The following is a 14,900-nucleotide window of genomic DNA, read 5'->3' as shown; positions in this document are numbered from 1 at the left end:
GTTGTTTATCTTCAGTGACTTAACCGATCTTTAACTATACTTGAAAACTTGTTGTACTTAAGGATTGGGGTTAGTTAAGTATGGAACAGAATTAATGCATTTATTCCATCTTGCTTGAAGATATTGGGATTTACATTATGCCTGCTTCCATACTTCTTTATGTCACTGGAAAAAAAATCTGGAAACAAAGTGTTCCATCCTTTTGAAGCATTAATCACAAGAAAAAACATGAAAATTGCAGACTCGGGTCGATTTAGTCTGTACTTGAGGAATACGTTTTGCTGACTGTAATCATGCGTAATGATTACTGAATGCACTATCATTGCAGCTTCATGTGTTCCTTTTTCTAAACCATCAAACTGACATATTTTAATATGCTTAATTGCATCTTTCCTTAAGGACAGCGTGGCGTATAAAAGAACATTCTTTGCTTGTTTTGATATACATGTAACTAAATGGAAAATGTTAAGTTCCTGTCAGTTCCTTCAATTTGCTATAACTCAACCACTTACATTGTCGACACTTTTAGCTCTTCTTTTTATTCTTGAATTTCCTTTATGTTTGGTATTTTACACTTATAAAGATCTATATTTTTAAAGTTTTATGGAATGATATGCCGAACAATTGAAATATTTTTCAATCATTTTGTTTGTTTCCATCTTGATTTTAAGGTATAACTTCTGTTCTTTTGCATTCCTATCCAAACAACTTTTCAGACGAAAACTGATCAAACATCAAGAATTTCTTTTAAAGATTATGCTGTTCCATCTAACTTTACAATGGTAATAATCAAACTTTTAATGTTTATGTTCAGTCTGCACAATATTTATTCCTTTAATTTTAAAGTGGCATTATGGCCATCCAAGAACATATATTGAGTGAGCAGGTGGAAATTACAAATGTTCTTTTTACAATTTACTTGACATGTACGATAAATAACTTAAATGTCCTAAGGAAATTTATGTATATTATCTGTTACGTTCAATTTATAGAGTGGCCTTTTATATTTTCGACATGTAAAAATACAATATAGCTTTATATAATGAGGTATTAAGTTTAACTATATTGTTATATGTTCCTATTAACAAATGTTGAGCCGTTCATTCGAAATGCAATTTTTATTTTTCTGAAGTCGGAAAAACATAGTAAAGACGCCGCCTTTCCTTGTTGATCTTGTTTTTCATATTTTATATAGAATATACTTTACACCAAAAACAAAACAGATGGTTAATTATGCGATATATTAAATAGAAGATATACCTGAATTTTTTTTATAAATTTGAATTAACTATTTTCAAGTGTCTATATAGCGCTCAGTATGAGCTGTGTGAAAATACTACAGAATGATGAAATCCGACGGACAGGGGCGTGATAATGAATGATCCAAAATGGTGATCTGACAGATAGGCCTGTCAGTCCGTTCACATTCCATTGTTTATTTTAAATAATGAAAATTTAGCAAGTATCAGATTTCAAAAATCTGGAAACAAAGTGATCCCTCGGAAGCATTAATCACAACAAAATTACAAGAGAATTGCAGACTCGGTTTGATTGAGTCTGTACATGAGGGATAATGAATACGTGCAGCATCCCTCACAGCCATCACTATCAGAATGACATTATTGCTAACTTAGCGAGATGTCCTCAAATATGTATTAACATCTGGTAACTAAACCTCAGACCAACGTTTCTTACAGTGATAGTTACTACAAAATGTCATTTGCCTTAGTACATGTATCTTTTCTCTTCTTCACACATGTTTATTTGCACAACTATCTGTTCCATTTTTAAAATCAATAAAACATTACAAGCTTAGCACTTTCTTGTCTCTTTAAAATTTAATCATTAGGCAAACGCAGGATGTTCACGGCATCAGGTGATATGCCGTGATCAGGTTTCTTACAAAGAAAATGTGACATATAGGGCGATAAGGCAGACCTCTCTATTCTTTTGATGTTTCACGTAGAACATTCTATTTGAAGGAATAATAAAACAGGACACAAGTCATGACAAGCTTAATTTTGACGTAGAAACCGTCCGTTTTTTTTTTGTTTTTTTTTTGGCGTTTGGTGTTTATCCCCATTATTGCAAACAAACAAAAATCCTTCCGTTCCGTGATAACCCAATTTCACAAAAGCGAACATTTTTTCAAACGGATGACATAATTATTTGATAAATGTCCACAAAAATAACGTCAGTACATTATAAGTAATTTACCGTCATTTTCAATTCCTAGGATAAAGCTCGGCTAATCTGTTAATTCACTCAAAATGAAGAAAAACATGCAGACACCTTACAATATATTTACTGTGAAATGGTTACTTTTAACCATCGTAAGCAATAATCTATGCGTCGACAAAGGTATACTAAATCTTTTTGGGTTCTATTGATATTTTGATTTTGCGGGGATTAAAGTCTGTATGCGACAAATTAAACATTCACGAGGAGTGTTAAAATTTGATTCTTCATATGTGTCACTAAATTTATTATTTAATTACCTCGAAGTATTCACCTCCATCAAATCTACCAAGTTTTAGTTCCGGATCCAATTTTGTCATTGTCATTGTCTCTTTAGCTTTGGATGCAAAGAAAAGTATCGAGGGGCAAGGTCAAGTATGTATAGAAGATAAGGGTGTACAACGACATTGCTCTGCTTCAGAATAGCGGGACCCTTGGTTAAAAAGAAAATAGGGTACGTTTCCTTTTACAACGCATGGTCTTTTGAGAGACCAAATCTTGTTTTGGTCTTTTCGTTGGCTCATCAAGATGAACCAAATTTTGACCAGTGCGACATATGCAAAAGACCATACATTTTAATTTAGATACTGGCACACCCAGAACCCACGACGGAAAGAATATCTCGACACAGACTGCATAAATGGGTAAATAAAGAGGAAATGTCATGAGGGTAGAGTCACAGTTTGAGTTTCTCTTTAAAAAGAGCTTTGGATTTTTTATATTTAATTTTTAAAAAGTTAAAAAAAAACACTGTAATTGACCAATTTTCTCCTACACATATGGTGGGTGTTCAAAGGCTCATCTGGACCAGCGAAATTCACATATATTTTGTATCGCTGATCAATTTTGAAGATAACATTTGGGGTTCATCACCATGAAAGGCATAGTGTTCTGTCTCAAATTTCAAGACTTTCATTGGTAAATATAGGTTCTGTGACAGTTTCTGGCCTATAAAATACTTGAGATCTGACAGTTTTAACTCGACCCTGAATGAGCTTTAAGATTCTTATTGCTGTCCCATGATGATAACTTGAGCCTTTGTTTACATAACAAAGATTAATAACAATGCGAAAAATAGTTTGTAAGGCAAATTGAAGCCTTATGAATAAAACAAAAGCTTAACGAGGCATTTCCATGTGTCATTATATCGCAACAGTAGGCAGAGCGTCCGTGTCTGTGTTGTATTCATGCATTTACATGTTCGAATCATAGTTAGGGGTTAAATTATATCTCGAAGTTTTTATATATCTTTTTCTTATTTCCAAATAGTTCGCATGAGTGGAATATAATTTTTTGTACACAGGTTGATATGCACTTGTGTAAAAAATTTTAAGGATAATGTCAAAACGTCAGGAAAGCGCATTATTAGAAATGTAAAAAAATAATATGAAATATTGATCCATGTATATTAAAATTATGAGTTATTATTTTCGTTATCGCAGTTTGTTAAAAAAACATTTGTAATTCGATTTTTAAAATGAAATAAAAAAAGAAACAAAAAAGGAACGGAAAGAAATAGAACATAAAAGGAACAAATTATATTCAAACAAAAAGGGAGAAGAAACACAATCACAAACAAACATCATTATAACAATAGCAAGTGCGTAGTACGGGTTCGAACCTGTGATTCAAATCAGTTTAAAAAAAGTTTTACAGTGAAGTTGATTTACCACCTGATCCATCACGATGGTACACATTCCTCTTAGAGAGTTGTTGACATTTCAAATCTCGGATAGTATGCAGACTTATCCTTTTCCATGTACCGTTAAGACCAAATTATCATCCTAGGCCAATACAATACCAACCATTTTATGGTTTTGACCACTGATGTTGCACCCGAGGTTAGCCATAGTCATCTTCCTGTTCGCCGCTATATGACCTAAATTGTCATGATGCGCCGTAAAACCGAATCAAACAAACAAGTATCAACAATTATTTTCAGTAGAACAGGCCAAGTCGTTCATACGATGCAACCGTAACATTTCTTCGTGTCCCAAACGACGGAAACAGACAACACGTTTTTCATTTTTAATATTTTACTGTAAAAATAAATATCAGCTTTATATATTAATGGTCATGTCTGACCTTTTCAATTGATGCAGAAGCTTATAATGAAATCCAAATATTACACGTATGAAAGTTGACAGATAAGCAACGCATTAATTTAATGCATACATTTTTTTCTGTCGTACCTCTCCATGACATGATTTTTTTCAAAACCACTACATCTCCATCATAAATTAAAATAGTATTACACTACTATAAGTATGTTATATTATTTCTTTATCTTTGCATTTTTAACAATTTAATACCCGACTTACTCTAAACTATTTACAATTGCTGGAAAATAATAACAAGAGGGTGTATTTTAAAGAAAAAATTACCAAAAAAATCTTCAATGTGGTCACTTCAGATTGGATAAACAATTCGGATTAATATAGCATCGAGCACGATAAGCAATATTTAATTGAGCTCTTCAATAACATTTGCTTTGGTTATATACCTAACATATGTATCTTGTTTTACATGTATTAGATTTCCATAAAAAAAGTTTTTTAAAAACAAATATTTTAAAATTCGATTTTGTCTCTAAAAATTTAGGGTAAATCGGAAGCCCCATGTTATTTTGAAAAGGGCAAAAAAATTCATCCCTACTGATAGATACTGCTATAAAGTTTTGCTTATACAGAAAAAGAAAACCGAATATATATATATTTTTTTAATAAAACTTTTTATATCCCCTGGGGTGAAATCCTTAAAATATTTTTAAAAATCCTTTGGTTTTATTTTTTAAAACAGTTCAAACCTCCAAAAGCTTAAACTAACGGACAAAAATTTTCAGAAAAGTTAATGTGTTTTCGAGGTTTTCTTCAGGGCAATGTAAAATGTGAAAAGTCAAGGTTTTCAAAGAAAACAACTGTCATTCCTGCAGTAACCTTTTAACTTTTAAGTGTTCATGTTGAAACGATATCATTAAATATTTAAATGCTAGTAATATAATTTGTCCGAAGTTGGAATGGAATTTCATTAACTAGCTTCTTATAATTACTTCACTGAACTGAACTTGAAATGCACCGCGTGCACCTTTCTCGCTTAAAGTCGACACAGTAACGGTGGTAAGAAATATGTGTAAATAGTAGGGTAAAATAAGCTGTATCTTACCAATAATATACACAATACATTTCTAGTAGGTAGAGGTAATTTCTGGAATCTATGATAAATACAATGTCCTTGTCAATGTCGAAAGAAACTCGTTACGGTCAAGACAGCTGATAACATTTCAATTAAAGTGACATTATGCCCATCCAAAGGTATATAATGAGTGAACGGATGAATATCAAAATAAGTTTTCATTTTGCCATGATTCCTTTTTATTTAATAATTAAGTTCGTATAAACAATAAAAACGCAGAGATACCAACAAAATTGCTGTAAATATCCATTAGAATTTACATGTTACACTTAGTTTATAAAAAGAGTGGGGCAATCGTTTTAGATTTTAGGCAGATTTATAATTTTATTCAAAACATTTTCCAATATCAACTGTTGGTCAAACACCATTTTGTCAGTTAATCTTTTGAAATATAAAGTCAATTCAGCTCAACTTGACTATGAAAATATGAGCATAATGTCACTTTAACTACAATTTGTTATACAAATGACCTTATTCTATTTTGTTATTTATTATGTGCCAAAACGCAATGATATGTATAACACTGGGTCTACCGTGTACTACGAGGACCTCAGTTGTCTTATCTTAGGTTCACTACACTTGAATGATATGCCATATATCAGACAATAACATGACCAAGTAATTTCACATAGTTAGATGGTTACAAAAATATAAATCCATTCAAACTTCGGTATATATATATTGATGCAAAGCAGATGTATTCACGGTTGTATGTTTTTTGGCACTGGCTAAATGCTTTTATAAGTTTGATTAGATTACCTTCAAAAGATAACACTAGTTTGGTTTGCATTAAACATCTGTGATTACAGAAAATATCGCTCTTGCAAAGGTTTTTTGTTAAAGAGACTACGTCATTGACATTACAAAAACTTGCTTTCGCCATAAAAGGTTTGCGTTAAGTCGGTTTGCCAATTTCCTAAAATTGAGCAAATAAAAAAGCCAAAAAAACCTATATATTCAAAAGAATCTAGCTGCAATAGTTCGAAATATGATGTCTGTAATACATGTAGAAATAATTTTTACTATTTTTAGAGTTTTGATATACAAATATCTGGAAAGGGGATATCCTTCGGACACCGTGTAAACCACTAGCCTTTAATATGTAAGCTTTACAATAACTTACATCTTTTATTCATCGCACACTGCTTCATTCCCCCATTGCTTGGGCATGTCAAAAATAGATAGTTTATTATCAAGCTATATATTTTCAATAGATAAAGTAATTGTTTTGTAGGACATAATGCTTAATACATTGTTTTCTTGCTTAACAAAAACATTACCATTTATAATACCATTCACATGGAAAAAGGCCAATGTTTGTGCTGTATTTAAAAAAGGTGATCCATCTCTTCAAAATAACTATCGTCCGTTTTCCTTGTTGTGTTGCGTCGAAAAGGCTTTTGAACATATTATATTTAAGTATTTGTTTATTTTCTTCAAGATAATAACCTCCTTTCTTCCGTACAGTCAGGCTTCATCCCAGGTGACTCAACCGTTAACTAGTTTACGTACCTGTACAACACATTCTGTAAAGCTTTAGATGACGAACTAGAAGTTAGAGCTGTATTCTTTGATATAAGTAAAGCGCTCGATAAAGTTTGGCACAAAGGTCTTCTCTGTAAGCTGAAAACGTTGTTTGCCTAACTGGCTGTCTGACTATCTTTCTAACAGACACCAGGCGGTTATTCTACCTGGTGTCCAATCAAACTGGTCGATAGTAATGGCTAGAGTCTCCAAAGGCTCTATCCTTGGTCCGCTACTAATCCTTATTTTCATTAATTACATCGTCGAAGATATAGAATCTAAAAACAATCTTTTTGCTGACGAAACCAGTTTACATATTATTGTTGACTACCCTGCTTCTGCTGCTGAAACACTTCAATCTGATATCAGCTTGGGTTGAAAATTGGCTAGTTACCTTCAATCCATCCAAATCTGAATCTATGGTTATCTGTCGTAGAAGAAATAAACCCTTCCATCCCTCATTTCTGAAGCATAACCAAAAAATAATTACCGCCAACAGTCACAACCATCTTGACCTCCATCTTTCAGACTATTGCTCTCGTGACGACACATACCGAGCCTGAAAGAGGATAAACATTATGAGGGAATGGAAGTTTCAGCTTGACCGTAGATCTCTTGAAGTGATAAATTTATCTTATCGCATGGCTGTGAGGTTTTTCTTTGTTCTTTTCAACCCATTATACTCAGTACTTTATTGATATATAATAGTTTAGTTTTTTTGCACCTGCTATATATCGGTGGAGATTTTTTAAGAAGGTTCAAAGGGGGAATAGGGTATAGGGTATAGGGTCAAAGACGGCATGGGGTAAAAAAAAAAAAGAAAACGATTTTTCCTTTGTAGTTTCAGTGCTAAGACCCGGACAAAATTCACATAATATAAATGAGCATATGGCAATAACTCCAAAATAAGGCACAGCAGAGTATCCTTTCTTTTGCAAAGCACATCTATTTGATGAGATCTATCTACCTACAAATTTTCTTGTTGATTCCTCGAGCTCTTGTGATTTCAGAGTTATGTCCCGAACAAAGTTCAAAGTGTAAAAATAAAAAAAGGGAAATAACTCCAAAATTTGGCTAGGCTAATTTACCATTATTTTGCACTGCACGTCTACCAAATGAGATCTTTATACCTACAAATTTTCTTGTTATATCTCTTATAATTTAAGAGTTATGTCCCGCACAAAGATCGCAGTGTAAAATTGAAAAAAGGCCAAGCACCCTCCAAAATTAGGTGAGACAGAGTTATGGTCCTTTTTGTACTGTACTTCTACTCAGTGAGATCTATCTACCTACACAGTTTCTTGTTGATTCCTCTTGCTGTTTCAGAATTAATTTTTATATTCCCTTTTTTTACAACAGCAAAAACAACTATTAACAGCAGCGCTCGCTTTCTTATTATTTAATATCTAGCTGTGGGGTCCTTTACACAGGATTAGCTGGTATTGGTTTACTTTATCTAGGGAGTCAATTTGAAACAAAATTGAAAGGGCACAAGAGAGGGAAATGCACTTTTAACGATTTCTATAACAAAAAATAATTTAATTGATTAAACAAGATCAAAAAGGAAAGGCGGCGTTCAATGAAACTGTGGCAAGGAGCCCAGGAGGACCCCAAACAAAAACAGGACAGGACTCGGGATGTTTCTACATAAAATATCTTCTCGGCCTAACGGCCTCGCCATTTGTTTTGGCCGAAACATCCTGCAATGTCGTCCCAGCCATTGTTATACACCCGTAACTAACTCGTTTCATATACTATAACTATTACTTCCATCCGACCAATTTTGGAATACGCCAACTTTGTCTATCTAAACCGCACACAATATGAAAAACTCGAGCTTGACAAGATTCATAATGAAGCGTCTTGTATTGTGTGCGGTGCTACAAAACTTGTATCATTAGTTCAACTCCATAGTGAAGTTCCTTGGGAATCCTTAGAATCTCGAAAAAATAATCATATGCTAAAAATGAAAAATGGCTTAACACAAGATTACTTGTGTTCTTTACTTCCACCTACAATAGGTGAAACTTCGTTGTACAATTTACGCAATGCTACAAATATTCAGACTATTCGAACACGAACAACTCTTTATCAAAATGCTTTCTGATTAAATGGAACACCCTTCCTAGTGAAGTACAAACTTTTCTTCCAAATCCCATTTGAGACGAAGCAGCTGTAGTTGTCCGACTAATTTCTATGAAGGCGATAGAAAATGGCAGATCTATCATGCTCGTCTTTGTACTGAATGTTGTTCTCTAAATCAGCTTTAAGATTAAAAATTTCTCCATCTCCTCTTTGTCATTGTGGCATAGTGGAAAGTAATTACAACTTTTTCATTGAATGTCAACGCATTGTTGACTTCTTCACACTTTATCTAGGTTTGAAGCCGTTCATACCTACATTCTAGAACGCAATAGATTATTAAGCATATTCACATCACCTCTAATCACTGTATGCTTCCTATTCAAATCGTCGAATTATCCACATGATCCACATTTCAGTCATTTCTTCATTTCTATTTTGCTAAAAGTTTCTTCCTTATATTTTATTTTATCTTAATTTACGTTTTTTTCTAATAAAATGATGCAGTCTTGTATTCTCATTCTTTTTTGTGTATATACTGAACCAAAAAAGAAACTTTCACAAAGTATGTGCCAGTTGTTCAAGGGTACCACTTAGATGTACACACATATATACATGGAGTAGCTTGTAAAACTCGTTTTTTTTTCAAAATCGGTCAGCTAATCCTCGTATAAAAGCCCGATATGTTTATTCAACGTAAAAATCGAGTTTCAAACGGATTGAAAAACTGTACTAACATATCTACATTCAAACTTTGAGAAAGTTTCTTTTTTGTTTCAGTATATTTTTGTTTGATATTATAACTAAATGTTAGAAACAATTATGACTGTAATTATTTAAAAAACGGATGTAAAATTAGATATATCTATTATTTAAGGAGAAGGCCTTTATAAGCTCAGTTTTCGGACCCAATCCCTTTTCAATAATTCATGCTTTTATTGTGTACATTATTTCTGCTATTATCTGTATAAACTATGTTTGATATTATAACTAAATGTTAGAAACAATTGTGACTTTAATTACTTAAAAAACGGATGTAAAATTAGATATATCTATAATTTAAGGAGAAGGCCTTTATAATCTCAGTTTTCGGACCCAATCCCTTTTCAACAATTCATGCTTGTATTGTGTACATTATTTCTGCTATTATCTGTATATAAACTGTGAATAAACTATGTTTAATGTATCAAATTAATTGATGAAACAACATAAACTTCATATGAAAACAGAATGTCATTTTCGTTCTAGTCTCATTTCTCCAGATATGTTAGCAGTTAGCATTGTTACATTGTAGGTTTCATAAATATTTTTCATTGGTATAGCTACAAATAATTCATTTTACAATAAAACATTGTGGTGACAATAATATGTGTTTATTAACATAGAAAAGAGAAACTTTTCAAGTTTTCTAATTATCAATATCAATTTGAATCGTTTTTATTCTGCTTATTACTTTCTGTATAGTTCAACAACAGAAGGAAACATCAGTTGTTTATTAAGGATAAATGAGCCGCGTCACGACAAAACCAACATAGTGCGTTTGCGACCAGCATGGACCCAGACCAGCCTGCCCGTCCGCGCAATCTGATCAGGATCCATGCTTTTCGCTTACCAGCTCTATTGCAAGTAGAGAAACTGATAGCGAACAGCATGTATCCTGATCAGACTGCGCGGATGCGCAGGCTGGTCTGGATCCATGCTGGTCGCAAACCCACTATGTTGGTTTTGTCGTGACGCGGCTCAAATATTTAATCAGTTGAAAGAGTTATTGTTCACGATTATGTAAGTTTGATTTCCACTCGTATATTATATCAAAATGTTAATTATGTTATGTTCAGTATCGGTGCTTAATTTGCCCGTTTGTTGGTTAAAAAAACTAATATTAAGTGTCGAGTAAATAAATTCCAAAGTATTATATTTTCAGAACTTAATGAAAGCGGTTGAAATGAAGATAATATAATACTCATCATGAAATTTATCTTGAAAAAATAATATTTCAAATCACATTGATATTTAAATAATTTGTGATTTTTGATTTGTATGCGTACGTGTGCTTGTGCATATGTGTACGTGTGCGTGCGAGAGCGCGTGTGTGTTTTCGGACTGTTTCGGAAGGTTATTTAGCACAAAAAAAAAACTCAACGGCCGCTGTGATGAAGTGTCGCTGATTTTTTTCGTGTTATTTTCTCTGTGTATATTGAAATTGTTGTGACTATTTACTTAAGTATGATTTCTTGTTTGCAGTCCTGAAACGATCCTTTACCGTGAAATAATCGAAATATTTTTTCTGCAAGCCTATAATATGCGTTTATGGCTTTAAATTATAAAAGTATTATAATCAAATTTTGACGTGAGCTTTTATATAGAAACTAATGATCTTCTATAAATTTTTAATTAGACCCATCTACCATATCTGCAGGAGAATGACACTACACACGTGATAAAATATGGAAACTGTAGGTCGTTAAATTCAATACGCATCCTGTTTTCCTAAATGTTGCAAAGGTAATAAATTTGCTACATGATATAAGTATTTATACAATCTAATAATAATACGTGTTATATTACCTTTATCACCAGCATATATAATTTTTGACGAAATTGCATTTTTTGACGGAATAATGTAATCTAAAAAAAACACTCGTTGAATGTTGTGCTTATGACATATTTTTTATTTGTTTGATTTTATTGTTTATCATTTAAAAAAAACCTTATGCTTTACTATCCAGTTTATTTGTTAAATCATATTTTAAGAAACCGGAAGGCCGTGGAAAGGTGTCATGTACATGGTGTATTTAGCACCTGGTCAGACTGAATTGCACCGAGCCTGTGGTTCTTACATTTTTTTCATTTATTTTATTTATAATTGATGAGGCCGACCAAAGACTCCCCACTTCACTTTTTGACTGCAAAGAACAAGATTCAGATAGTCATGAAAATGCCATGTTTGTATTTTTATTGATGATGAAGCTAATTATGAAATGCAGATATTACATGAATGATAAGGAGGGGAAATATTTAATGCATGCAATGTTTCTTGCAAGCCGGTGCGTGAAATGATTTATAATCAACAGAATATACCATACCATACTACAAAACAAGCATATAATTTCATACTTTCATTTCAATTCATTGCACGTTCATATAAATAATTATACAATATGATATATTATGATATCTTGATTTATAGTTTATAATAAATACCAAACATTTTAACCAAAACAATGACTATAACCTCATAAACAATTACTGAATAATTATATTATAAAGTATATGTGCAGAAAAAAAGTACCAAAATATGTCCATAATACCAAATTGCCCTTTTTAATTTATTTCACAGATAGATTACTTTGATGAATTAAACAATCTGCACTTTTAAGAATCTTGCACAATAAACTAACTTTTCTCAGGCAACTATTAGGTAAAATCTGCTCTTTTTGAAATTCATTTACATAATTTAGATTAATATTGCATTTATTTTGTCCCTTTGGACAGTGTTATACATAGGTAATTTCGCAAATTAGTTAAAAAAAAAGGGGGGGGGTTACAAAACTATCCATATTCTTAATTGATTGAATTAAGTAAAATTAAAAAACAAATCAAATAGCGAAGAAAATTTAAAGAAACCAATTAAAAAATGAATGAACCTTTTTAAAGGACCATTATGCCTCAGAAATGCTATCATTTTTATTTCTCCAAAAAGCTTTTTAATGCTGGTATCTTGTTACAGTTTCCAAATATTTACTCATTTGCTAAATACATGAACTGTCTTTTTGCATATTTAGTTCTGTTGGCGAATGGTATAAATATAGTGCGCTAGTATTTTGTATAGAAGTCGAAATACTCCGTTGCTTACATTTTTGCTTCCTTTATAATACAAAATTTTGCATTTAAAGTGCTTTGTTTTTTCAGTTGAAAAAAATTTCTAACAGTTTTATCCATTATTTTAAACTTTTAATTTAAAAACATTTAAATTTTTTAAAGAATTGGGAAGAAAAAATATGGATTTTTGGGGCAAAAATAATGAAACCTTTTAAAATAAACACAAAATATAAAATTTTTTTAATTATTATTAAAAACTTCTAATTTTTGGGGTGCCCTTTTAATTGTTTACAACAGTAATTTTGGGCCATCCATGAAGGCTTTAAATTTTTAAAAATTTTTGCCCAATTTCCCTCGTTTCAAGTTTCTTTAATTTTGGTTATAATTTTTTAAAAAAAGCAGAGATACGGAAGCAAGGGGAAATGCACCCAAAAGGAAAACCCGGGGTTTTTTCCCCGTATCCAGGGGGGTTTTGGGGACGAAATGGAAAGTATAATATTTTCCCCAATGATCTAAGCACTCGTAAAAATTCATAAACAAATGAAAAATTGAGAAATAAACTTATAGAGAACAAAACTAATTTTTTAAATAGGGACGGGCTTTTTTTTACCCCTTTTAAAGGGTTGACGTTAAATTGTTAATAAAAAAAATTTTTTTTTAAAATGCTTAATTTTAATTTTTCATAAAGAAAGTTTTTGCTATGAAATTTAATCAGTATAATGAACTTGCACTTTTTTTAAATTGAACTAAAACGAAATTTAAATTTTTTATTGAATCGGGAACCAAATTAAAAAATTTAATTTTTGGTTTTGAAAACTTTTTAATTTTTTTTTTAGAAAAATTTCAGCATGTAGGATTTCTTTCCCCGGGGTTTTTCATCTACACATCGCTAATTTGACTTTTTTTTTGGCTATTTTAAAGATATTTAAAGCCCGCTTTCAGGGTCAAACCCAAAGGGGTTTTTTGGTTTGCGACCGAAATGGTTTTCGGGCCCAACCCTTTGCCCCTTGCCGCCCTTTTCCGGATGGGGATCCTTTGCTGTTGGCTTTACCAACTTTTTACAATTAGAGAAACTGATAGGGGAAACCATGGATCCTGTTTAAGACTGCGGGGGATGCACAGGTTTGGGTCTGGACCCATGCTGGTCGCAAACCCATTTTTTTGGTTTTTTAAAATTTACGCGGCCCAAATATTTTTATTTAAATTTTGGAATATCCCTTTTTGAAATTTTCGTCATTATCAAACCCCTTCTTTTAATTTTTTTTCCCTTTAAATTTGGGAAATTAATTGTAATGAGGGGGAATATCGTTTTAAACGAAAGGGAATTTAAAATTTTTATTTGTGGTATTTTAAACAACCTAAAAAATTTTTCAAAATTTTCAACTTTTTAAAGTTTTTTTTTTGGTTTGTTATTTTTTCCCAAAAAAGCGGGTCATAGACTTGGGGATATATTTTTGTAATATAATTGTAGCCGGCAATGTCATATCTCAATTAAACATTAAGTAGATATGAATTGAAAATTCTTAATTGAAACATGCATTATCAAACAAAGGTGATTCAACTTACTTATCTTAATTTTTGAAACACGGCTTTTAAAAAATTTAATTATGATATTTTTACATTGGTACCAATTTTGCATAAAACCCAATTTTTTTATACGCTTACTTCTTTATGTTAAAATAAGATTTTTATACTTCACTTTAAAAATGCGGGTATTCCACATTCAAGGTTTGGGTTCTAAATAACTTTTGGTTTACGAAATTTGATTAGTTTTTGGGCAAAAAAAGTATGTTAAATTTTAGTCTCATTTCTCTTATTTAGAATATGTATATTTATAAATTAATATTTGGAGAAACATATTATAATTTTTTGGGAAGACTTTTTCTTTACGAGGGGAAAAAAAAAAGAGGGGGCTTTTATTTCGTTATAAAACAACACCAGGTTTTTTTTTTTGGGAAAAAAATACCTCCCAAAAGAAAAAAACTTTGGAAAAAACTCTAGCAAAAATTTTTCCGTTTGGGGCACTTTTTTGTCTTTTTTAG

This window comes from Ruditapes philippinarum, unplaced genomic scaffold (assembly GCF_026571515.1).
Source record: "Ruditapes philippinarum isolate M1 unplaced genomic scaffold, ASM2657151v2 ctg4895_1_1_1_1, whole genome shotgun sequence".
NCBI classification, from domain to species: Eukaryota; Metazoa; Mollusca; class Bivalvia; order Venerida; family Veneridae; genus Ruditapes; species Ruditapes philippinarum.
This window is presented reverse-complemented; position numbering follows the sequence as displayed.